Source organism: Lontra canadensis, unplaced genomic scaffold (assembly GCF_010015895.1).
Source record: "Lontra canadensis isolate GAN:19392208 unplaced genomic scaffold, GSC_riverotter_1.0 scaffold23, whole genome shotgun sequence".
Taxonomy (NCBI): Eukaryota; Metazoa; Chordata; class Mammalia; order Carnivora; family Mustelidae; genus Lontra; species Lontra canadensis.
The window spans coordinates 8,684,876-8,709,200 of NW_022631017.1; the positions used below are offsets into that span (position 1 = coordinate 8,684,876).

The window sequence follows — 24,325 nt, forward strand, 5'->3', positions numbered from 1 at the left end:
ATATTCATATCTACATAAATATTCATATCCATATATAGATACACATAAACGGACTGTACCCCTGAAGCTTTCTGAGAGGTAGCACAGTTCCCATTGGTAGGGAAATAATTGCATTGCTCCCTCGCCTCTCTGATGAGGGAGGAAGCCACCTTGAGACTCAGAGTAGCAGGTCCATTGTTTAGAAGCTGTCCTGAGATCTGCAAAGTGAGGTTAGAAGCAAAGGATCGGAGCAGGGCTGGGGAATAAAGTCAGCATCATAAATAGAGGGGGTAAGTTGTGGTGAGCACAAACGGGGAGGAGAGAAGCAAGGCCAAGCAACAAGACCTCTGGCCAAGCAATCAACCTCTTTTAGAACAAGGTAGTCCAACATCCAATTTCAAATTGTTTGGGCTGCTGTGATGTGAACACTATTGATCTAGGGAACATGTCCTTCAGACCTACTATGTGGTAGGCAGTGTGCGAGTAAGTGGTGTGCAGTCTCACTGGAGGCTCACAGCTGTCCCGTAGGAGTAACAAGTCTCCAGTGGGAGAATTTAAGCCACTCACTCAGGGACACACAGTGAGCTATCCGTGGAGACAAAACTCAGATGTACATGTTCTAGCTCCAGAACATGTTCTTCACTTGTAGGTTGCCCTGCTTGTAACCAACAATAATTAATACTCATAACTAATTAGGGGCACCTGGGTGGCTCAGTGGGTTAAGCCTCTGCCTTTGGCTCAGGTCATGATCTCGGGGTTCTGGAATCGAGCCCCGCATTGGGCTCTCTGCTTGGCGGGGAGCCTGCTTCCTCCTCTCTCTGCCTGCCTCTCTGCCTACTTGTGGTCTCTATCTGTCGAATAAATAAATAAAAATCTTAAAAAAAATACTCATAACTAATTAGATGGAAATAGGAAGTCAGAGCAGGAAGTACCGGGAAATGTGTGAGCCACGCCCCCTTACTTTGGAATTCTAGACCAGAGGTTCCCAGACTTGAGTGTGACCAGTCTCGGTACAACACCAACAGCTAAGCTGTGCCCCCCAGAGTTTGATTTAGCGGGTTGGGGTGGGGGCCCAAGGATTTGCACCCCTAATAATGCACGATGCTAATTAATTCTGCTGGTCTAAGGACTCCTGATTGAGAACCGCTGCTCCTTCGGAAGGATGTGGGGCTTCCTCTTCTTGTGAGGGCTGGATTTAGTTAATTTACGCTGAATCTCAAAGACAGGGCAACATCTGGTCAGAAGATCAACTACTAATTAGCTGTGAATTGGAGAAGGCTAATAATGAAGAGAAGGGAGGGCAAGGAAGAGTGTCAAGTAGAATTCAACCTGGAAGGCTTCCGGGAGGAAGAGCCACGGGGCAAGAAGAGACACTGGCATTACTCATTTGATACACACTCCAGATAGCAGGTTCAAACCTGCAAGGTCCTTTTTAGGGGAAACTCGATTAATACCAATTAGCTGCCTCCCCTCCAACTCCTGGGAGGGTACCCCCTTGTTCTTTGGTGAGTCCATCCAGGAAATCTAAGCAGCAAAGTGTACCCGGCAGACAAACTCTTTCACAGAATGGGAAGCTGCTGCACAGGACGGCAGTTAGAAGAATGATGAACAAGTTCAGATTTCAGCTCTACTGCTGTGTGATACGGACCCCCCTCAAAGTTCTTAACTATTTATTAGCCTTAGTTTCCAAATCTGTAAAATGGAGGAACTCATAACCTAAAATTCAGAGTTGCAAAAAACAATTGTATGTGACACACTCATGACAGTGCCCGTTCTACACCAAGTCCCAATAATGGCATTAGAGCTCTATCTGTGGCCAGGGAACCAGCCACAGTCAAAGGAAGACTTGCTCTGGCTGCTCACTGCTCTTGCAGGAGCTGAGAGGTTAAACTTTGGATCTCCCTCACTGTCCACAGTTTAAAAGATCTCCCATCCCAGTGGACACCCTCCAGTGTTTTAGGACCTTTCCCTCCTTCTGAGCTTGTTCTTTATCAAACCATGTATAATGACCCCTTTCCACACCTCACTCAACACTTCTCTCATTTATAAAGTTAGTAACACTAAGGAAAGGGGATGAAATCAAAATACAAAACTCTCTAACATCTGCACATATAATAGGGACTCAACTTTGCTTCGAAATGCCTGCAGAGAAAAAAGACTGGCTTGTGAATTACCAAATGTTAACTCAACCAGGAAGGCAAGTTCCCCAAGTGTGGTTTATGAGCAGGTGGGAAATTGGGGGGGGGATGGGTGGAAGGGCAGAAAGTTCCAGGAACCTCTCAGTCGTCCAGTGGTGGACATAGAGACTAATTTTATTTTCTTTTTCCTGCTTCTACACATTTTCTGTAATGAACCTGCATTTCCTTTACAATCAAAGAGAGAAAGTTATTTTGGGGTTTTTTTTGTTTTGTTTTGTTTTTTACCTTCCTATCCTTCCAAAGCTTTTCTTAATTATAACCCACTCCACAGCCATCTCGTCCACTCTGCTCACATGCTGTCTCCTGGCTCTCATCCTCTAGCGCGAGTTTGCACTAGTAGTCATGAGAAGGTTCCTTCTCCATGTTCTTGAGCAGATTTCCTGTGCATTGGCCGGAGATTCACTGGTAAGTGGAATGGCCCCAAAGTGGGAGGAGAGGTTTCCTCCTGTGGAAGAGTGGCAGGCCCACCACCTGCCATTCCCTGTCCTGGCACCCACTCCCAGTCTTAACAAGCTCGTTAGATGCTTCTTTGTGAAGCAAGTGGTTCATGCCAAGAGGAGCAACAAAGGAGACCTGAGGGTGAGAACTGTGCACATGCGCACACACACACACACACATCCTCCTCACACACATGCGTGCACACACACTCACACACCCCAAATCTGCCCCTGCCTTCCTTCTGTATCCGGAGGAAAATGTCAACCGGTTAGTGCCCTCAGATGAACCAGGAAGGCAAATCCCCCAGATGTGGTTTGTGAGGGGGTTGGACAGCTGGGAGGGGGTGTCAGAGCCAATCCGCTGCTATCTGGCTCTGAAATCCAAACTTATTTTCCTGGACTGGACTAGGATCCCATTTCTCAATGTGAGGAGTCTTGCTCTCTCTTGGTGACACACACTTTCCCCAAGAATGCTGGACTTCTCAATGAAGAATTCTTGTATATTTGGATTCTTGGAATCTGGACAAAGACTAATGAATTGCTGGCTCTACTCTAGATTCAGAAACCCTCTAGAACTCACAGGCAGGAGGGAAAAGGGGAGGCAGGGAGAGAGGCTGTGGGTTTGTTTGCTGCAGAGAGGAGGATGCAGGACTGAGAAGTAGAATCCCAGTGTCCAAGGGGCAGCCACTCCAAAAACTACCCACTGACTCCCAAGTCAAAAGTCAGCTTCTGCTCTGGGACTAGAAGGCTGATGGAGGCAGGCTGGGGGGATGGGCAACACTGAATGTTTGTTGGGGCTCCAGAGTTAAAATAGGGTGGAAGTCAGCTTGTTGGTGGTTTTGTCCTCACAAAGGGAAGAGGTTGTGACCTATCAGGGTTCAGTACAGAGACTGTGGGTCTTGGAGCCAGGCACACCTTACCTGGAATGCCCTCTGTGCTTCTAACTAAGCCATGTGACTTCAGGCAAGGTACCTGCATGCTCGGAACCTTGGTTTTCTCTTCTGTAAAATGGGATAACAGCTACTTTGCAGGTCTACCATGAGACAGGGATGTGCTGAAGGGTGCCAAGTGCTGAGCCCCATGCCTGGCACATAGTAGGCCTTCAAGATGATAGGTATTGTTTGGCGAGTCTGAAGAGTAGATGTTCATAAAGCGCTCTGTGTAGTGGGCCGGCTGTTGAAGGTCTGACAGCCCTGGGGATGACCAGTCAGTAAGAAGGTGTAGCTCCCTAGAATAACAGCAGATAAGTTTAAGCTCCTTCCTTCACACACTCCTCAGGAGCCTTCACAGGTTCTGGAGGGTTTGGACCATGCCACCCGACCCGACACCCCACCTGTAGAGGGTCTGCTTGAATCCAAAGTGTGAATGTGTGCATTCCAGATCACTAGAATGAAATGGTAGAGGTTCTACAGGGGTCCTGGGGCAGGAAGCGTACTGGCCGCTCAATAACGATCAGGCAAACCACACCATGCTTGCTGTCTAGAGACTTCCATGAGTTCCTAAGGCATCCTGAAGAACACCGCAGCCGAGTTCCTGCTACCCCTCCCCATCTCCCCACAAGCCCCCTGCCAAGAGCTCCAGTAACCTGGGCAAACAGACCAGGCCCCCAGGGTGTTCTCAGTCTAACTGAGAAGGCAAAACACAGACATAAAAGACTTAAGAATACAAAAAAACAAGGGTGAAAGAAAATTTTCTTTCAAAGGAGCTCATATATGCAGAGGGATCATGAGGTGATCTAAGGAATCCACATTCCACGGGGTTAATCCTGGGAGACTTTCTAGAGAGAGTGGTGATGGGCAGGCCTGCCACTTAGTGCCACCACAAGTTCTCCCCCAAAGACCCCCCCTCAGACCCTGTGGCCTGACTGATGGAGAACAGGCACTTTTGCCTGAAATAGTAAATTTATATAACCTCGCCATCGTAGCGATGCTCAGTGCAGCTCTAGTTACAACAACAAGGGTTGAAGAACTGGAGAGTTTGCAATGGCAAAGGCAGAGGGAGAAAACAAAACAAAATCCACATGAGGTTTTAATTTTCTTTAGCCACGTGAGAATGGCCCCATAGATCCAGCTATAAATACCCAACTGCCATTGCCACAAGATGGAAAATCACACACACACACACACACACACACACACACACACACACAAATTTCCTTCAAATATTTTGTGCAAATCAATATTTCTGTCTTGAGAAGATGCAATCCTAGACTCTCCTTGCTCAGTGTCTTGCCCTAAGAGTTATCTTGTGTCTTGCACTCCCCAAATATATCTGGCAGGACTTGGAAGGAAGTTATCTCTACAGCCATCACCAGAGCCAAACATGGAGCGATCCCCATAACACACAGACCAAATCAGAGCTCAGCAGTGGCTACAATCAGGACTGACAGAAAGGGTTTTAGATGGAACCCCCTAGAAGGAAATAAAAAACACCCTGCTGGACCCTGGACACCTTGTGTTAGGCTCCCAGAATCAGAGTCTGAGAGAGAGATTTGTATATATATGTCACGTATGGAAGCTGTGCTCTTGGGAGAGACCAGGAAGGGAATGAGGAAAAGAGAAGAGGGCAGAGGAATGATCCATCAAGGATGTGGTTTTTGGAGAGATCTAGCTTTAGTTCAGTCCTGTGGGGAGCCATGGAGAACTGCCCTGCCACATGGCGTCCCACCTTGGGCCAAGGGAGTGGGGCTCTTGTTCCTTTCTCCTTGCTAGTCATTAGCCACAGAATTCAGGGGAATGGCTGGGCAAGCATGGTGCAGCTCCAGACACCTCTGCACAAGGTGGTTCAAGAAGCCAAGGTCAATCCATACAGGTGCAAGCCATTAGCTGGAGAACCCACAGCAGCCGGGGACTCTCGCAAACCACCAACAGCATCTTCTGTATAGGGTCTGTGAGCCCAAGGGCCTTGTTGCTTAGAATTTGTATTTTCTATTGATTACAAAGGCTTATTGGTTTGTTTGGTTTTGTTTTCTTTTGCATGCAATGCTTTTGGAATCATCCTGCTGACAAGAGAAACAGAAGTGTGACCAACACAGTGCACAGTGCAAACTGCCCCCGTAATATCTCTTTTTGCCTTCTCCCATATTCGTAGGTCTCAGCTTCTGTGTGAGGCAGCAACACGCCCAACTGAAAATTATTCTACTTCCCCCAAGACTCCATTGCAGTTTGAGGTCATTACTTAACACAGTTTTGGCCAGTTTCTAGAGGGAGCTTTCAGAAAATCTTGTTAAAGAGAACAGAATTAGCTGGCATACACTTCTCGTACTTTCTCTTTCTTTTCTGTCTGGAATGCAGATGTGAAGCAAGAGGTGATGCAGCCATCTTGGATTCATGAGGCAGTGAGCACAGGGACAAAAGTCTCTTTCTAAAGAAGGCTGATGTAGAAAAACAAAGGGAGCCTCGGTCCGTGACAGCACTGTGGTGCCACTCTGCTGACTCTGGACTATGTCCGCTGGACTCATGTAAGAAAAATAATGAACCCTTGTTGACAAGTCAGCTTTCCACACCATGTAGCTGAATACAAATTCTAACGGATACACTAGTTTTGTGGGGCATCCTGTGGAAAAAGCCTTCTTAAGATAAATAAATTGAGAGAATGCTAGTTGGAATAATGTGGAACCCATTGTTTGTTACCATGCTTCTCTAAGTGCCTGGCTCTGTGCTGGTGAGGGTGGAGAAGAAAGAGTGTTGCATGCATTATTTAATTCCAGAACTTTTCTTCCCAGGGCCATTGTGAGAATCTGGTGTTTTATCAAACGGGGCTTGGGAAATGCTAGACTAGATGACCACTTAGGACTTCCTTTCTTTTGAACATTTCATGATTCCCCACCTAGGGGGAACTGAGCAGATGGCCAGACCCACAGTGGCCTTAGCATTTACCCCTCCATGGACATATGTGTGCATCAAAGAATTAAGTCCTATGAAGATGGTTGGAAATGTGCTATGAACTAGATAAATTAAAAGACTCAAGGAGAGACCAAGTCTTTTGGAATTTTGGAGGAATTTTTCCTCTTCCCAAGCAGGGATAGAGACAGATTGCCTCCAGAGATAATTATCATCATAGTAAATGACGTTGATACAGCTAACATTTACTGCGCATTCATTACGCACAAGGCACTGTACTTCACACAAATGCTCTAAAGCAATCCTCACAATTGTCTAATAAGAAAAAGAACTTCCACTTGCCCACTTTGCAGATGGAAAACCCAAGGCCTATCAAGATGTCACACAGTTATCCAGGGTCACTCAGTGACCACCTGATAGAACAGGAAGCCTCCGCCCCCATAGCCCACAACTTCAATGGTGCCAATTCTCTGCCAAGCAGCCATTGTGTTTGTATATTGTGAACTTTCACTTGATGTACTGTTTTCTGGTGTCCCTATGAATTGGGTGAGGACACTCTGACTCATAGATGGGACTGGGAATTGTCAAAGGCAGGCCCCATACCCCCATGAGTTCAGATATGTTATTTTCTCCCTTCCCTGTACTTTGCCACAATATTTAGAGACTATGTCTCCACCATGCAGTGCCACTCAGTCAAGGCTGCCTCTCCGACATTTATCACAGTCTTCACAGGAGCTAAGGTGTGCTCAAGGGAGCCTTCAGATGAAGGTGATGAACAGTGCAGGTGGAGGTGGACCCAGGAGGCAAATGCTGGAATGGTTAGCTCCAGCTAAGCTCATCCTCAGCATCACATGCTTATCAGGGCACTTGAGACCAGCATCATGTGTGTCACGTGTACTGGGCTCAGACCAGGTCTCAAAGTCTTCAGCCTGCTACATGAGCCCACTGGCTCAATCAGTTCAAGGTAGACACATGCTCCATTCTCTGGTCTTTAAAGTATTTAGAACATGACAAATAGCCAATCCCCAAGTCTCAATCAAAACATCTTCATTTTCACAGCATAGTACAAAGTATCTGACCCATAAACAGAAATACCTCTTCCTTCCTTCCCAGACCCCATTCCTGACTTATCCATCCATGTCAGCCTCCTGGAGTCCCCCAGTCCAAAAACAGCTCAAATTGCCCCAAAGCAATTCTAGTTTGAATCAAAGGGGGACTTCCCCTCATGTCTGGTCTCTCTAGTTATACAATGAATGCACACAGAAATATCTGAGGATCTAACTATTCTTGGCTTGCCCCTCTACCTCCATTCCCTGCCCTTCTCTGCCATGCTCCTGCCCAGGGGGCAGACCTCTCCAGAATGCATCACCCAGATTCCTGGGTTTCGGGTGCCCAGGTGATTTGATCAGTTGGCAGCAATAGCAGGAGACCAGAGGGTAGAAGGAGAGGAACCACAGGGGTTTATTCCCCCATCCCCTCTCCACTCAGCCATGGGTCTGGCAGTGACTGCTCCTTTAGGGCCAGAGCTCTGGCCAAGAGGCTGTAATTCCTCAGCCTCAGTAGGCACAGGGCTCTGATAACCCATTTCTCCCCCTCGCCCCTTCAGGTGCACAAGTGTTAACATCTTTCTGCTGTTGATTATCCTTGGGTGTCTCCCATCTCCTCCAGGATCTTTTCTCTCTGCAAATAGTCCTCTCATTACATTCTTATCAATTAAGCCCTTTTGGGAGTGCCAATTGTTTCCCGCCCGGAGCCTGACTGATGGAAGACTGCAATGTACATCCTCAGAGCAACCATCTAGCCGGGTTTGCTCCGAAGAGTCCCAATTTTGTGTGATTTTCTTCCTTTTAATTAAAGTGAATTATACGATGTATAAATAAACAGGAGGTGCCGAGGAAAGCCACCCCAGCTTTAGGCTGCCGTGCAAGCATCATACCAGACAGATGAGGGGTTCACTTTTGCAGAACTGAGCACTGAGGTTTATGAGCTTGGTCAAAGACAGAGGCTGCATAATAGAGGACAGGGCACTTAAGGCCAACAGTTGTGTCACTTGGATTGGGCTCGGACCAGATTCCAAGGGAGAGGGGGCTGTGACAAAGAGTAAGCCCGAATCAACTGGATTTCAATAAGCACCCTGAGAAGAAGATAGCATGGCTTCATTGTCCAGTAAAAGAAAGTGAAGGAGCTCCTGGTGGTGCGCACTTTCCCACATTGGGGCAGGATGCTTGCAACAGGAATGGAGAAGTGGTGGTATTAATGAAAGTCAGAAGAATGGCAAACTTCATCTATACCAGACAGTTATGGGGAGAGAGAGAGAGTCTTTCAGTCTGGGACAATGAGAAATACTTGAGACTGTTGGTCCCATTGCCCTTATCAAAGGGTTGTCAGGATGATGGTCATGGCCACTTGCCAACACATGCAAGAAACCCCAGTAACTCCCATGGAAGGGGTGGGAGGAGGGAAGACTCCAGCAATCTGTTATATGGAAAATGAGCTAGAGAGCTGGTGTTTGGTTTCTATTAGTATGACCCTATTTTGCATTTTACTAATATATCAAAATATGATCCCAACAAAGGCACATCAGAAGAAAATAGATCAGGATTTTTCACTCAAAAACAGGGATTACCAGGGCCCAGTGTAGATGTCTGGAGAACAGCTCATTTGAAGAGGATCGTATCTACCTGAAATTTCCCAGAAGAACCTAGAGCAAATGGGAAAGGCCTTCCTATTCAATTTTCAGCATGCCCACTAGCCAATGGGTGGAGGAGACAGATTAGGGGTTTGTGCCCATTTTTTAAAGTTACTTTTTTTCAAATGAAAAAAAACAATTATCGCTATCTAGAGATACAGGCAATAATAAAATAAACATTTGTGTACCCATCACCCAGTATAAGATATAAAATCTTACAGGTTTACATGGAGCCCCTCTGTACCCCTTCCTGCTTGCCTTCCCTAGAGGGAGCCCATTTTCTGAATTTGCTGGTTATTCCAAACCTTTTCTCAAACTTTACTTATACATGTAAATACTTGTAAATAAAAGACTTATTTGGTAGGATTTTAAATTCAATATTAATGACATCCTTGTACAATTTGCTTCTCCACTCAGCATTATTTCCACTTAATATTATTATACCTCCCAAGAACAATCTATTCATTTTTTTCTCTGTAATCCATAGGATGCCACTGTATGCACATATCAAAATAGTTAGCCAATCTTCTGGGTACCAGAAAGTGGGGTGGCTTTCTAACTCTTGAAAGCCATGCTGTAACAAATATTCCTGAACACAGCTCCTTTTCATACGTGTTAGACTTCTTCTAGATTTACCTAGGAATGAAACTGCTGGGTCATAGGGTAAGTGCATCTTCAGTGTTACTAGATTTACCAAATTGCTCTCCAAAGTGTGCATACCAATTTAACCCCAACTGTTAGTAAATGGGAGTTCTTTTTGGCTCTACATTCAATGTGAAGAGTATCATTTTGGGGGCCAATCTGATGAGCATGAAATTATATCTCCCTGTAGTTTCAATGTATGGTTATTTCCCTGATTACAAGCAAAGCTGAACATCTTTTCCTATGCTTATCATTCCACAGCATCATTTCACTGTTAGATCTGCATACTCTGAAAACCCAAAAGATTCATTCTTGTAATTTATCAAAGTCTGAATAAGTTGGGTATTTCATTACTTCCTCATTGGAAAACTGGGAGAGGGAGGAAGAGCTGTGGATACATGCAAAGGGAAGACTTCCCTTTGTATACTGGCTTTCAGACGGGGATTTTTCAAATGAGCCCTAACTTTAGAGATCAAGCACATGAAGCAGGAATTCCAACGATCCCTGGACAATGTGGGGAATACATCCTGTTAGACCTCATCAACACTGTCCAGGAAAAGTTCAGAGTGTTTTCACTGTGCCCTCCACCTCTGTAAGACACACACAAGGTGGACACTACGAATGGGTTGAAGGAACCATAGGAACCAGCTGTCCCTCTTCCTGCCACAGAAAGCACCACGTATTTACCATTCCAGCACACAAAATTGCTCCTCTAATAACTCAAGCCTGAAAGGAGATTTCACAACTTCCTCACATTTCCAAACACTGTTCAGTGGAATCTAAATGTCTCCACTTCGAACACATCCCTCTCACAGCACTGATGTCATGGAATAGTACCCTTCACTTCTAGATTTTTCCTTGACAATGCTGTTAGTACTTTGAGGACTCATCTGAAGGTCTCCTATTCCCAGCACAAGGGTGAATGAACTAGTTGGAAATGCCAAGGGCCAGGACCATATCTTATTCAGCTTCAAAATTCCCGTTTCTTAAAGGAAGGCATTTCTTCCATACTAAATTTTCTTTTCCAAGCCTGAAGACCAGAGTAATTGTGGAAATGAACCTTCTTGTTCAGGGCATAGAACTCTAAAAAGTACCTTGGAAATCTTCCCTATGAACCCTTCCTTGACTTCCCTCACCTCAAAATAATCTTGTTTCCTCTGTATTAATTACATTAGTACCACATAGTCCCTAGTATTCTGATGGAAAGCAAGTTATTTGGCAAACAACAATCATAAAGATTTACAGAGTACAGACCATGTTCCAGGCACTATTTTAAGTACTTTACAAATATTAATTTTGTCCTCCTTTGGAGGTAAGTACTATTACTGTCCCCATCTTACAGTTGAGGAAACAGAGTCTCAGGGAGGATACAATTCTAGAAGTGGTAGGATTTCAAGTTGGATGCTTGAAGTTTGACCCAGGATCTGTACCAGAAGCCACTATGCTACACCAAAGCTACAGCTAGCTAGACATACATAAGCACTTCAAATGCTTCTTGCTGTTGTTCTAGTGAAAATACAGCTGTATGCTTAATGAGAAATTAATTATCCTTGGATCCTTATCTCTGACACCCACATCAAATCCCCAAGGCCCTGAAGAATTTGCTGATCCCTTCCCTATTTATTAATGAAAGCTTTCAGTCACATGGACTGGCCACATACACACTGGGTCTGCCTTCCTTGAGGCCAGAGAGGCCCCGGAGGGAGGCAGAGGGAATGTGGCTCACAGCTGCCCCCACCCCCACCCCACCATGCAGTGCCTTAAACCAATGCTTCTCAGATAATCCTTGAGCCACCACCAATGGTAACTGCACAGCACTTTGCACTTTTCATTGACCCTACGTCACAGACTCACTTAGCTCCTATGCCACAGGTATTCCCGGCATGTTAATTTCACACATGACAAAATTCCCAGGCTCAGAAATACCAAAATGCCAAATTCCTTATATAAAGAAGCTTGGCTAATTAGCAGATGTTTACATTCAAACCTAGATCCTGACTTAGAATCCCATGATACAGCGTCGTTTCCTACTCATTAAGTTGGTCCCTTTTATTTTCTGTCCTTGGCATGTACGCACACCCGCATACACAACTGACTTCTCTTTCTGGACCAGTGGAATAGGAGTTAGATTAAAAGGAAAAAAAAAAAAAGGAAAGCCATCTAAACTAAGCTCTTGTTCTATGAACCATGAATGAATAAGCACACGGATAAGTGTTATGTAGAGTCAACAAGGATTCCCTGGATGCTAGCTCTGTGTCTGTCACTCAGCTAGGGACCAGAAAGACCCTAGGGACTAAATCACTAGGAACCTTCTAGTCTATTAGCATATGCGTCTCAATGGTAACTAATCTGTCAAAGGAAGCTCACTTTGTCTGAGCCTCCTCTGAGCAAGGAATGGTGTGCAGAGGGGAAGAAAAACCAGATCCTGTTTTAGCATAAGCAGGAGACGAGAAGTACATTGCGTTGGAGAAAACTCCAAACAGACAGTGTTCAGAATGAATTAAAAAACACCTGTAGGCCCCACTGACCAGGAGAGCAAAGCCCACTCAGCCTCCAAGCTGACCCAGGACAGCGTCAAAACATGCTTACTTCCAGTGTCCCATCCAGTGACCCTTTCACTCTTGAAAGAGTCCTGGCTTAGACAGTAAATTACATGGTCATCCTTGCCATCCAGGAAATTTATGACCTTTTCCAACAGCTCCTGGGCAGGAAAACAATTTGGCTTCTCAAGGTCACTGAGTTGTCTTCTTCCTGCTCCTTATTACAGAGCTTCTCCTCACAGCCACCATCCTGCAACCGGCACAGGCTCAAGGAGGACAACCTTCACAATGGTGTGTCTCTGCTCAGTGTTAGCACTGAAGCCAAAACCACTCACCATCAGATCCCCAAATGCACGAGCTGTAGATTCAAGCATATCCGTCCTGTAGCCTGACTCTGAAAGTTTCTGGCTGGGTGATCTTAGGCAAGCAACTCAACCCCTCTGTGCCCCAGTTACCTCATCCATAAGAGGGGGTAATGACACCCATCTCATCTTATGGGACTCTTGTTGGAAGTAGTCTAAGTGAAAACACCCAGCCCAGTGCCTGGTCTAGGACACATCTACCTGCAGCAGGCTTTCTGGAACACATGAGCTCTCAGAAGTAAAGGGCACGGAGGATATAAACATCTCAGGAACCCCACTATAGTACTGGGACTCAAACCCTTGTCCACCAAGTGGGAGCTACTTCTTCATTTTTACAGAAAATGGAAAACATGGCATGACCACTTCATAAGACTGATGGTACCTCCTGAAACTGACCACATGCATTCCCTAAGATCCAGCATTTCCACTCCTGGGACATACCAAGAGGAATGCATTCATAGGTTCACCCAAGGACAAGTGCACAAATGCTCCTAGCAACACTGTTCACAACAGCCCCAAACTTGGAAACCAACTCTATGCCCATCAACAGAAGGGTGGATACATAAAGTGTGTTACGGTCACATAATGCAATACTACACAACAGTAAGAAAGAATGTTCCACACAACAACACTATGCTGAGCAAAAGGAGCCAGACAAAAATGAGGATGTGCCATATGATCCATTTATATGACATTCAAGAATAGGCAAAACTAATCCACAGTGTTGGAAATCAGGATTATAAAAGGGTAGTAGCCAGAAGTGGAAATGCACACAGGGCTTCTTAGCACAGAGACAGCAGAGGGGGCTTTGGAGTATTTTGTTTCTTGATCTGGATGCTGGCTACACAGGTGTGTTTAGCGGGTGAAAACCCACTGAGCTATATACTTACAGGCTGTGTATTTTTCTGAACCATTTTGAATTTCAATAAAAAGTTTTTTTTAAATATTTATTTATTAAAGATTTTATTTATTTGACAGAGAGAGAGAGAGAGAGAGAGAAATCACAAGTAGGCAGAGCAGCAGGCAGAGAGAGAGGGGGAAGAAAACTCCCCGCTGAGCAGAGAGCCCGATGTGGGGCTCGATCTCAGGACTCAGAGATCATGACCTGAGCCAAAGGCAGAAGCTTAACCCACTGAACCACCCAGGTGCCCCTTCAATAAAAAGTTTTTTAAAAAACTTGAAAATGCAAAATATATTTCCTTTTGCAGTAGAGAGTCGACCCAACGAAGTAGGCAGTAAACACTTAGCAAAGGGCAGTGGGATATTTCATTGAATAAATGTGTGTTGCCCCCTCCCCCCATGCCATGCCAGGCACTGCACAGAAGGCTGGGCAAACAGAGCCAATGAGACTGGGTTCCTGTTCTACAACATCATCATCATCATTAATAGTTCATAGTGTTCTCTATGTGTCAGCCATGGTCTCAAGCAGTTCTTTCTTCCTTTTCTCTTTTCACCAAATCATTCATGAACTTCATCTTCATCAAAACCCATTTTACAGATAAGGAAATTAAGTCACAGAGAGGTGAAGTAACTCATGCATGGACACAGAGCGAGTAAGAATCAGTCTGAACCCAGGGCCAGTGCAGTGACCCACAGCCTTCTCCTCAGAAAACTGGAGTCTCAGCTCTGTTAGCCCCCGCTCCCATTTAGACAGCTGCAAACCTCAATAACATGACCCCTGCTCAGGGCAGCAGTGATGGGAAATGATCATGTGTGTCTTGGAAAGGCAGTTCCTAATTCTGGGCAGCTGCCAGCCCCCTGCCACATGACAGGTGACAGACTGATAAATATATTGACAGAGATTAAAAAAGGAAGGGAAGGTTAAAATGCTTTAGCCTTTCCACTGCCCCAAGTCTGCAGAAACTCTGAATTTGCTTCCAACTTCCAAAGCCACCTTGGGCAGTATGGAAATACTGACCGATCTTCCCGCTGACCTAGAGTCACTCCCTTCCCTCGCTGCCTGGTCCTGGATCCTTGATGCTGGGGACTGTGGTATCTGGGAGGAAGTGAGGAAGGATTGACGTGGTCCCCAGGAACGTGGTCAGATGTTGAGCTGTGAGTCTAGGTCCCTGAGTCTGGTACACCACACATCTATCTCACAGGCAAGCTTGGCTTTGGCACTCGGGTAGACGATCAGTATATGTAACCCAAGAGGCAGAAGGTTCAACACAGCACCAAAGCCTGCCTATGCTTAGGACAAGGCAAAGGGAAACAAACATTCCTAAGGGTGAATCAGATCCGCCAGAGATCCATGCAAACACTCGGTGAATAAGTCTGTAGGTGGGAAAACTGCCCCTGATGGGCCAGCAGTGTTCTCTGACACTGCACCCCACTTTGTATTACAGAAGCACTGTTAAGATGGAAAGGAATTCCCAAAGGCCAACTTGTCCTGCCCCCCCCTTCTCCATCTGGTCATGCTTCTATCCACACATACCCAAACCCTTCAGCCTCACATGGGCGGGGGTGGGACAGGGCAAACACAAGTTTAGCAATAAAATTCAAAACTCTTGCTCGGTCTGTCCAGTTATGACACAGCGTTATTTGTAGGGAAATCAGTTGGGTCTCACCTAGGAAACACACAAGATAGAGCACAGCCACCAATGATTACCTAGAAAATAATGGGTTGCTCCAAACCAATTTCATATGAAAGAGTCAAAATGTCTGAAGCAGGCAGCAGGTTATTCGGAAGAGCTTTTAGAATCCATCCCCCATGGGACAGAGGGACGGACAGGAGGGAACACTGGGCAGAAGGAGAATGCAGTTGCCAGGCCCTCAGTGAAGGCCTTGGTCAACCCCACGCAGAGCCTTGAAGCTGGGATGCCCTTTAGAAGCTTCCCGAATTGGTACAGAGAGGCCAAGCCTTCATTGCTCCCACCAATCACTGGGTGCAGGTGACCCAGGAGGGGAGGGTGGGCAGGGCAACTCTCTTCAGCGGAGACCAGTACAAAGTGGGCTGGCCACCGGCGTCAGTCCAGAGCGAGAGTCAGGGCGGCACAGCCTATGTCCACTATGCGGGGATCTGGACCCAGCAGGTGATCTGAGTGTGGAGTCCACACACCTGACCATTACACTACACTGCCCGATCTATTTCCATCAGGATGGTTTTCCCATCTAATGCATGTCTTTGATATTTCCCGCTGCATTCCTGCTCAGTCAGTGATAGAGGAGAAAGAAGCCGGGAAGGTTAAATTGGATGAGAAGAGGGAGGGCGAGCCAGAAGGCCTGATGCTCGATAGCTTCCCTAGGGGACCAAGGAGGACTACACAAAACATGTGCTCCTATCCCAGATGGTCACCAGCCTAGGTATATCCATCACTCAGCCTGAGTGCCAGAATGCAACTTTCCTGGGTGATGGATGCTTGATATGTCAGAAGCAGAGACCCAAACTGGTGATCATCCAGGATGAAAGCATGTTTAATAACTGACTGATGCATAAATAAATATGCCTACAAGAAGGGCATGATCTCAAATGTATAGAGCTGTGTGTGTCTCAGCCTAAAGAAATCAGAAAAAATAAAAAGGAGTTGATGCATGGCGGGGGTGACCTGATAGATGAGCAAGGGGAAGAAAAGTATGTCATGGAGTAACATGCAAGGGTAGATTCAGTTTCACGAGAAATAAACGTTCAGACAATAGGTCCCATCTATCTGTGTATGCACTGGTAGTATTTGTATCAACGAAGTACAAGGTAAATTGGCTATAATCTAGGCTATTAACATTAATGGCGAGGGGGTGGAGGGGGTAATGTTACTCATTTTCCACTTGTCTTATTTTTCTGCATGATATTGATTCACTTGTTTAAGCAAGTAAGAATTATTCAGAATGTGGAAAAATCAAAGAATATGCTTTTTAAAATGATCAGCATAGTGCCAGGTGCAGAGTAGGGTCTTATATAGAAGTATTATTTCATTCCCCCTCCCTGCCCCTCACCTCAATTAAGTAGCTCTGAATGGTTCATTGGGGGTTGATCAAAAGGCCAAGATTTTTCTGTGCCCTCCTCTTAATCATTAGAAGAGAACTTTAATAATCTTCCACACAAAATACGTGACTGCCATCAAAATAAATCTGCCACTGAAAGCTATAAAAATTATGCAGCACGTTCTAAATGGCAATGCTGTGATTATCTGCTGTTTGCTATTATCCGTGACTGTGCTTCTCTCTATGACCATGCTAACGAAAGCTGACCATACCAAGCCAACTCCCAATTATCTTGGCACATATACACGCAAAGCCTGGAGAAGCCAAAACCCAACTTTTCACCACATCTGCTGACCAGAAACCAAAGGGTTGGTTTTATGTTTCTTCTGTCTTTCCCTGTCCCTGGCTACCCCTTAGGAGAGGTGTTCCAGAGGGCAGGAACCAGGAGAGCCCAGGCATGAAGACACAAAGAGTCCCATCGTCTATAAACTGAGTGGCTCTTCTCTATGCAGTTGGCTATGGGGATTTTCTCTTGAAGCCCCATTAGCACCTGGGTAAGCCCTACTCCCTCCTCAAGAGTTAATTCATGGAGTTGAATCAAGGGTCTAGTAGACATAATTTGGCTACGAGGTGTGGAGTCAATGATGCAATTTGATTTTTATGAGCTCCACACGTAGAAGGCATGAAGGAGACTCATTTCTTGTCTGATGATGCAAGGTGTTTGATGTTGTGACAGAGCTGGGTGCTGTGTTTGTGAGAGTCAAGAGGAAACAGTGATTGGGGGAAGCCTCACAGAGGGCATCTGACAGAGAAGCGGACACTGGAGTAAGCCTGGCAGGAAGACAAGCACTGGGGAAGGGCTTTTCAGATAGAACTATGAACAAGGGTGCAGAAGTGGAATGGGCTTATGACTAGATTAAGCGCAATAAATCCTAAGTGAACCCGGGAGGAATGATGAGGACTGCTGGTCGACATAACACTCAGACATTCAGGAGCACCTGTGTTGTCTTGAAAGGATAATCATTATCTCAGAAACCCATTTTTCTTCATCATACTACCTCACCAACTGATTCTGTTTGACCACCACCTCCCTTATTTCTGTCCAGAATATTAGATGTGGACTTTTTACTTTAATCTAGTTCTTTTTGCTTTTACTTGGGTTAATTGCCAGTCCTCTCAAATCCTCTCAACCATCCTGCGAGGGACGTGTGATTCATTATCATCCCCCATCCCCCTTTTTCAGGTGAGAAAACTGAGACTCAGGGAGTAAATAATATGCAAGGTCTTACATCAGGTAAGTGGGGGAGCCAGGATGCAAGCACAATTTGCCTGATTCTAAAACCCATATTCTTAACCACCATGCTGTCCTGTCCAGCTCCAAAATATACCCTCTGTTTCCATCAGAGGTCCAGAGCAGGAACCATCAAGCCTTTTCTTTTCTGTTAAAGGTTCAGACAGTAAATATTGTCAGGTCTACGAGGCTGATAGACTCTGCCACAACACTCAACTCTTGCCCTTTTAGCGCAAAAGCAGCCATAGACAATCTATCAACAAATGTCATGGCTAGGTTCCAATAAAACTTTACTTACAAGACAAGGTGATAGGCTGAATTTGGCTGTTGTAATTGCTGGCTCCTAATATATAGTAGTTTGTTCATTCCTTCATTCACATAACCAACATTTGCTGAGTGACTTACCTTGTGCCCAGCACAGCTCCACATTATGGTGCTACAGGGATCACCATACAAGCACCGCACTTTTGAAGCTTAAATCCAGGGAAAACATTGGCTGGTTCTTTTTTTTTTTTTTTTCTTAACCCATGCCTGACACCATGAATCTTAACGTTGGTACTCTCCACTCTCCACTTTGACTTTAGGCTGTCACTTATATTTGGATCACTTGGGGAACTATCAAGACAAAACGATCCATGCCTGGGCCCCACTCCCCAGAGATTCTAATTTAATTGGTCTGGGGTGGGCCCAGGCCCACACATTTGAGACTTTTACTGGCTTCCCAGGTGATTCTAATGGGCAGCCAGTGTTGTGCCCCATCACCTGGGGAGCTGTTCCCCTCCTGTTTCCTCCACCCGCTGGGGGAAATAGGGTAAGTCTTTTAAGCCCTCAGAGTCTGAACTGTGAAATATGGTCAATACCAATCTCATAGGATTGTTCTAAGGATGAAATGAGGTCACCTGCTTTTCAAACTGTAGGCTGTTATGCAAATGTAAGGCACTATTGACATCGTGCCATTATTATTCGGTTTCAATATCAGTAATTTCTTTCCCTGGTGTTGACTTTAATTCTTTGAGCCCAGACTGCATTTGGGATTTCTAAAACATGCTCTATGGAGAGTTCACTAATAGCCCGGGTTCGTGGGTCAGTGAGTTGGTGGCCTTTCCTTTTTTCCCATAGAAGATCACATGGGGCTCCCATTTGTTTGGCATGGGGAACACCGAGCTGTGCCACCCCACTTCAGAATTAAAGGTCTCCATCTCCAGCCTGAGATTAGCTGACCTTTGAGCACGCTGCTAAGCCTTGAATAAGTAGCTTATTTGCTTTGACTCGTGGACAAATGTCCAAATCTATGTACTTTCTTGAGCTTAGAACCAGAGGGGGAAAGGTCCCTAACATTTTGCTAAGCACTGGGCAGTTTGCTAGATCCTACCCATATATTATTCTGTCTCACCTTCAGAACAAGCCTGTGAAGTAAGAAGAGTCATTGTTTTCATTTGACGGGTGAAGAAGGATCAGAAAGGAAGAATAGCTTGTGACCTGCTGGTGCCAAACTCAAACCTGAATCTGCTTGATTCTGAGCCTCCTTTCATAGAACCATGAGGTAGCCTACAGGTAACTCAGCTCCTTTCCGGCCAGAACCCAAAGAGATACCAAACTGCCTAAGGTTTATATTTTTCCGGGCTCTTTTTGTTCTTTGTTTTGTTTTGTTTTGTTGTTTTCTCTCCTGTGGATGGGAACCCCAGAAAGAACCCCGCAACACCTGCTAACCCCCTAAGTCCGTTAAGCTTGCATATTACTGGCAGAATGACACACATGGGTCCGAAGAAAAGGCATTCCGTCTCTACACAGTGTCTTGACAGTGCAGTTTTATAACCTCATAAAGACAAAAAAACAAAAACAAACAAACAAAAAAAAAACCCAACACCAAAAAATGTGAGAAGGGAGCTGGAAAACTAGATACTGCCAGGAGTGAGGAATTCACTGACCCCCAATCTGGGCCATCTCAAGAGAAGTTGGCCACGGGCTGAGCCTCTTAAAAGCTGAAAAGTCATCCCAGGCCATGGTTAAAGAGAGAGCTTGAACAAAACAGAAACAAATGTGATCTTCAATATCTTAAATGCCAAGTTGACAGATAACTTAGAAGCTCTGAGATGGGCCAGGAGAACCTGCAGATGCTGTCTCCAGCCTCTGGTGCTCCTTCTGTCTGTGGGACTAGCCACTCCCCAAGACAGTGTATCAACGGGGGGCCGCCTCCCCACTCCATACATGCCATAGACACTTGGGGATCGCTTCCATACTTTACGACCCATCACAGTCTCCCCTTACTCTGACTCGAGCGTCCTGAGGAACAGTGGCTGCCTAATGGATCTCAGACCTTGGGCTGATTCTTCGAGACTCCCCTGGTTCTTGATCTTCCGGCCCCACCCACACCCCCCAGACCCATATGAATGGCTCTGCTGCCATCCTCCCTTCTGAGAGATCTCCAACACAGAAGTGGTTTCTGGGCCAGATACCCAGGACGCCTGCCACCTCCTCCCACTGCTCTGGGTAACAGACCGGGTATGCTCCCGGATCATCCCCACTGGTCACCTTCTCTATAGGGAGGAAATAAGGGTGACCAGAGCCCTGGGACTGCCACCTATTGGCTTTTAATAATGGAAAACATGTAGCCAGGTTTGGGGAGAGGTCCTTTCCAAAAAACATGGATTCCTGATGGCTGAAAAATGAAGAAATAACATTATGCTCTTCCCTTCATTAAGTACCTATGACATCGTTAGTTTGTTCTTAGTCCTTTTGCACAAATGCTATTTTTGCAATAACCTTGTGAGGTCATTATCCCATTTTACAGATGAGGAAGCTGAGGCTCAGAAGGAGTAAGTACTATCTACCTCAGGTTCCTAATTCTCTCCCAGGGCCGTCTGCTCTGAGATCTGCACTCTCTCTGCTATCCCAGGGTGTATCTGAAGTCCAGGGCTGAAGGACGCAGGATCCCCAAACCATAGAGACTCAGGCTGTGGAGGCTCCTCTGTTATCAAAGCCAAGTTGTTCTGCCTGCCAGGTGTGTCTGCCCTTGGGACCTTCGGGAAAGAGCCTGAGTTCCATCCTCTCTAAGTATGCCGATCTCCAAGATGACCCAAGAACCGGCCAGAAGCTGGAGCTGACAGAAGAGGCAATGAGATCAGCCCAAGCGCCAGTGGTCTGGGAACTCAACCTGGGTCTGTAGTTGGCGAAACATCTCCCAGAGCAAACCCAGAAAGGTTAGAACCCCACGAACCCGCCAGAGAAAGCCGACATGAGGGAAGAGTTGCCAGCGCAGTTCTTGCCCTCGGCTCTCCCTGAGGGTTCCTGCACAGGGACGAGAGTATTTCTCAGAGCCGCCGGCTCCACGTCCCCCATGTCCCTGAGTCTTCAGCCTTCTATTTGCACATAGCGGGAATGGGTGGGAACATTTAAAATTGGTATTTCCACTGGCTCCACTAAAATCAAAGAAACAAGCCTCTGCCTCGTTGATTATCTTTGTAGCCTCCCAACCACCTGCCCTTAGGCTCACCCCCTTCTTTACCCCTGTGTCCAACTCTCTTCAGTGAAAGGCAGAGTTTAACCTGTTTAGTTTTGAGGACTCTAAGGGTGGGGGGGTGGGAAAGCAGACTGGGGAGAGAACATGTTCCCACAGAAAGCAGTAGGCTTTCAACCTCCCCCACACTCACCAAAAGAAAACACATTCACAGGCCTTCCTACTGGTCCTGCCCTCTCTGCCTCCCGCTTCCTGAACTCCTGACTTTCTTCTGAGGGCTAAGGCCCAGGAGAAGTTTCCTCTTTCTGTCCTGTGGGGGGCACGAGTATTCGCTCAGCATCCCAGGATCTGGAGGAAAAGCTCTGGAAACTCGGGAGTTAGGAGCCAGAGCAGGCAACAGAAGCAGGCAGCAAGACAATAATAGCACAGTTGTTTTTGGTAAAGGAAGAAACGGGAGTCGGCTGCAGCTCCCAGAACAGAAGAGAAATGGGCTGTTTGTGCTTTCATGCCTGAGGCCAGGACCATCCCCGCACAGTCACGAAGGCATAAACATGTGCCTGCACGTGCATCTCGTGGTACCCAATGACCCCTGCTTACACGCACTTTTGTTTACACTGCCCTCGGAATGGTTTCCCTCTTCTTCATGACATTTAAGTTGAAGACACAACTTCTGAAGTGAAATGAGTCTTTCTGACATTGCTGTCTGCTCAGTCCTTTACGGCACTTCCGCAGGGGTCAATTTGTATAATTGCTAAAATCTACCCCGAATCTCGAACTTCCTGTGGGTCCGTTTTTATATCCAGATGACCTCCCTGTCCCTTCAATCCCTCATTTTCCTAGGACACGGGGAGAGTCCGGCAATCTTCCTCCCACCCAAACATTGTAGGTTGGCTCTCTTGCAAAATATAAAACCAGAGACTGAGTGAGGGCAAAGTGAAAGGGCTCTCTTCGTGGTCCTTGGTTCTTGGGCCCAACTACTGACATCCAGCACCATACCTGGGGCCATCCAGGGCTAGCCAATGCCTAGCCACTGGCTCTGAGAGCACAATCCCCCTCTGCTTCCTAGGGAAAATCCACTCCCTCCAGCAGCCCACTCTTCAGAGAAATCCAAGAAACTGACACTAAACCCGGAAGAGGGGAAACACAAAACTAAACTCTTGAAAGATGGGAAGTTGCTTTCATTCCCATGTAGATTTCAAGGAAAACCTCCAGGGACTCTTTCCTGGAGAGGTGTAATTTTCCTTCCTACCTTCCCAGGAACTCTGCAAATCCACCAGAGAGGTGGAAAAGTGGCTAAGGCAGAGAGAGAAGAGTTAAATCAAGCCCAGACCTCCGCAATCTGTGTTCAATTTTGATAAAAATCTCTCTCCCTCTCCCCCACTACCCCCCTTCCTCCACCCCACAGTTCAGACATGTCTCTTTATGTTAGGAGCTTGCATCTTGTTTGGGGCACCGCGGCTCCTCCAGAACCGGGCACATCCCTCCCTGTGGGCCCATGTGGCAGACGCATCCCTCCCACTCCTGGGGCAGGACTGGCCACCGCACTGAAGTGTCCCGACCACCACCGCCTCCGCCTCCTCATCCTCCTTACAATTACCTGCCTCCAGCCCGGATCCTTCCTTCCTCTGTTAAGTCAAAGTCCCATTGCCTGGTGATGTCAGGGCCACAGCAGGAGGCTGGACGGCAGCCGCAGGTGCTGAGGTCCCCAGAGTCAGGACCCCTTTTCTGGGATGCTCCTTCCCTCACCCCAGGTCCCACTGTGGCTGCGAGCAAGACCCTCCCGCTGCCTCTGCCCTGCCTGCTGGCCAGAGGCCAGCCTTTCGAGTGGGAGCTGGGGCTGGGGAAGAGTTAAATCACCGGAACGAAGTCACAAGCTGAGCGGGGGAAAAAGCCACCATCAAAAAGTTGTCCGCTTCGGGGTTACCGGCTATGTGGCTATGTTCGTCCACTTGTGACAACAAGGAATCAGATTTCAAAGCCACGAAAATTTTTTTTCTAAGTTTCCCAAAGACATTTCCTGTGTCCAGATGTGCCAATACACAGACACAGACACACACGCGAATCACACCCGTGGGCGCACAGACACGCACACAGGCCCCGGGAGCCCACTCCTGGACCGGTGGCTCCTGCAAACACTTTGCAGAAACAAAACAGGCAGCCTGCGGAGCGGCCGCCTCTCCGGTCCCCTTTCAGCACTGCAAAGAAAGCGGGGTTGGGGGGTGGGGGGTGTTGGAAAAGAAGTGTGGAGGTGCCGGCAGAAAGCGCCCGCCGCCCCGCCCGCCCCGCGGCGCGAAGCGGGGCAGAGGCAGGGCCGCGCACTTACTCCGAGGACCCCATGGCGCGGCCGCCGCTCCCCGCAGCCCCGAAGCCGCCGCGCCGCCGCTGCCGCCGCCGCCGGCCGCCGCTCGCCCTGGCTCCTCTGGGCGCCCCCGGGCTCCGAGAGCGGGCGGCGCGGCTCCCCGCCCGGCCGGCCCGCGCCCCCGCCCGCCCCACTCTGACGTCAGGCGTCTTGGAGCGGGATATTTATGGCAAGGATACTCTGAATGTTCCCTAGGTAGAGTTCTGTTTGCAGCTCCTTGGGATTTGTAATTTTCACACTTTCAGACAGAAAGGAGGGGAGGGAGGAAGGGCGAGCGCGGCCGGCAGGGCGAGGCAGACAATGAGGGTAGCTGTTTCCAACTTTGGCAAGGAGCCTTCTCGGGGCTCCCTCTGTTTGGGAAACAAGTGAGGGTCAAGGAGGCAAGAGTGGCGACCTGGGCAGCGGGGTTTGGGGCCTCTCCTCCCCTGGGGAAGGGGCGAGAGGTCTGAGCCGGCTGCAGGGGTCAGGTGCCGGGGGATGCCTCTCGTTCCCCAAAGTGCCCCTCCAGGGGCGACCACAAGTCCCAGGAAGGTGCTGGGGCAAGGACGGAGACAAACGAGGCAGACCAGAACAGCTAATTAGAAGCCCTGGTCCACACCCTAACAACTTTT

General features: G+C 47.3%; 1 protein-coding gene across 2 annotated transcripts in view; it reads right to left on the reverse strand.

Moving 5' to 3' along the window:
• DAAM2 (dishevelled associated activator of morphogenesis 2) overlaps positions 1-23,759 on the reverse strand; it is a 117,412-nt gene extending 93,653 nt beyond the window's left edge. For both annotated transcript variants that reach the window (XM_032862287.1, XM_032862285.1), the window contains exon 1: positions 23,679-23,759. The gene's annotated coding sequence lies outside the window, so the exon portion shown is untranslated. The remainder of the gene's footprint in view (positions 1-23,678) is intronic.
• Between the last annotated feature and the right edge of the window lie 566 nt (positions 23,760-24,325).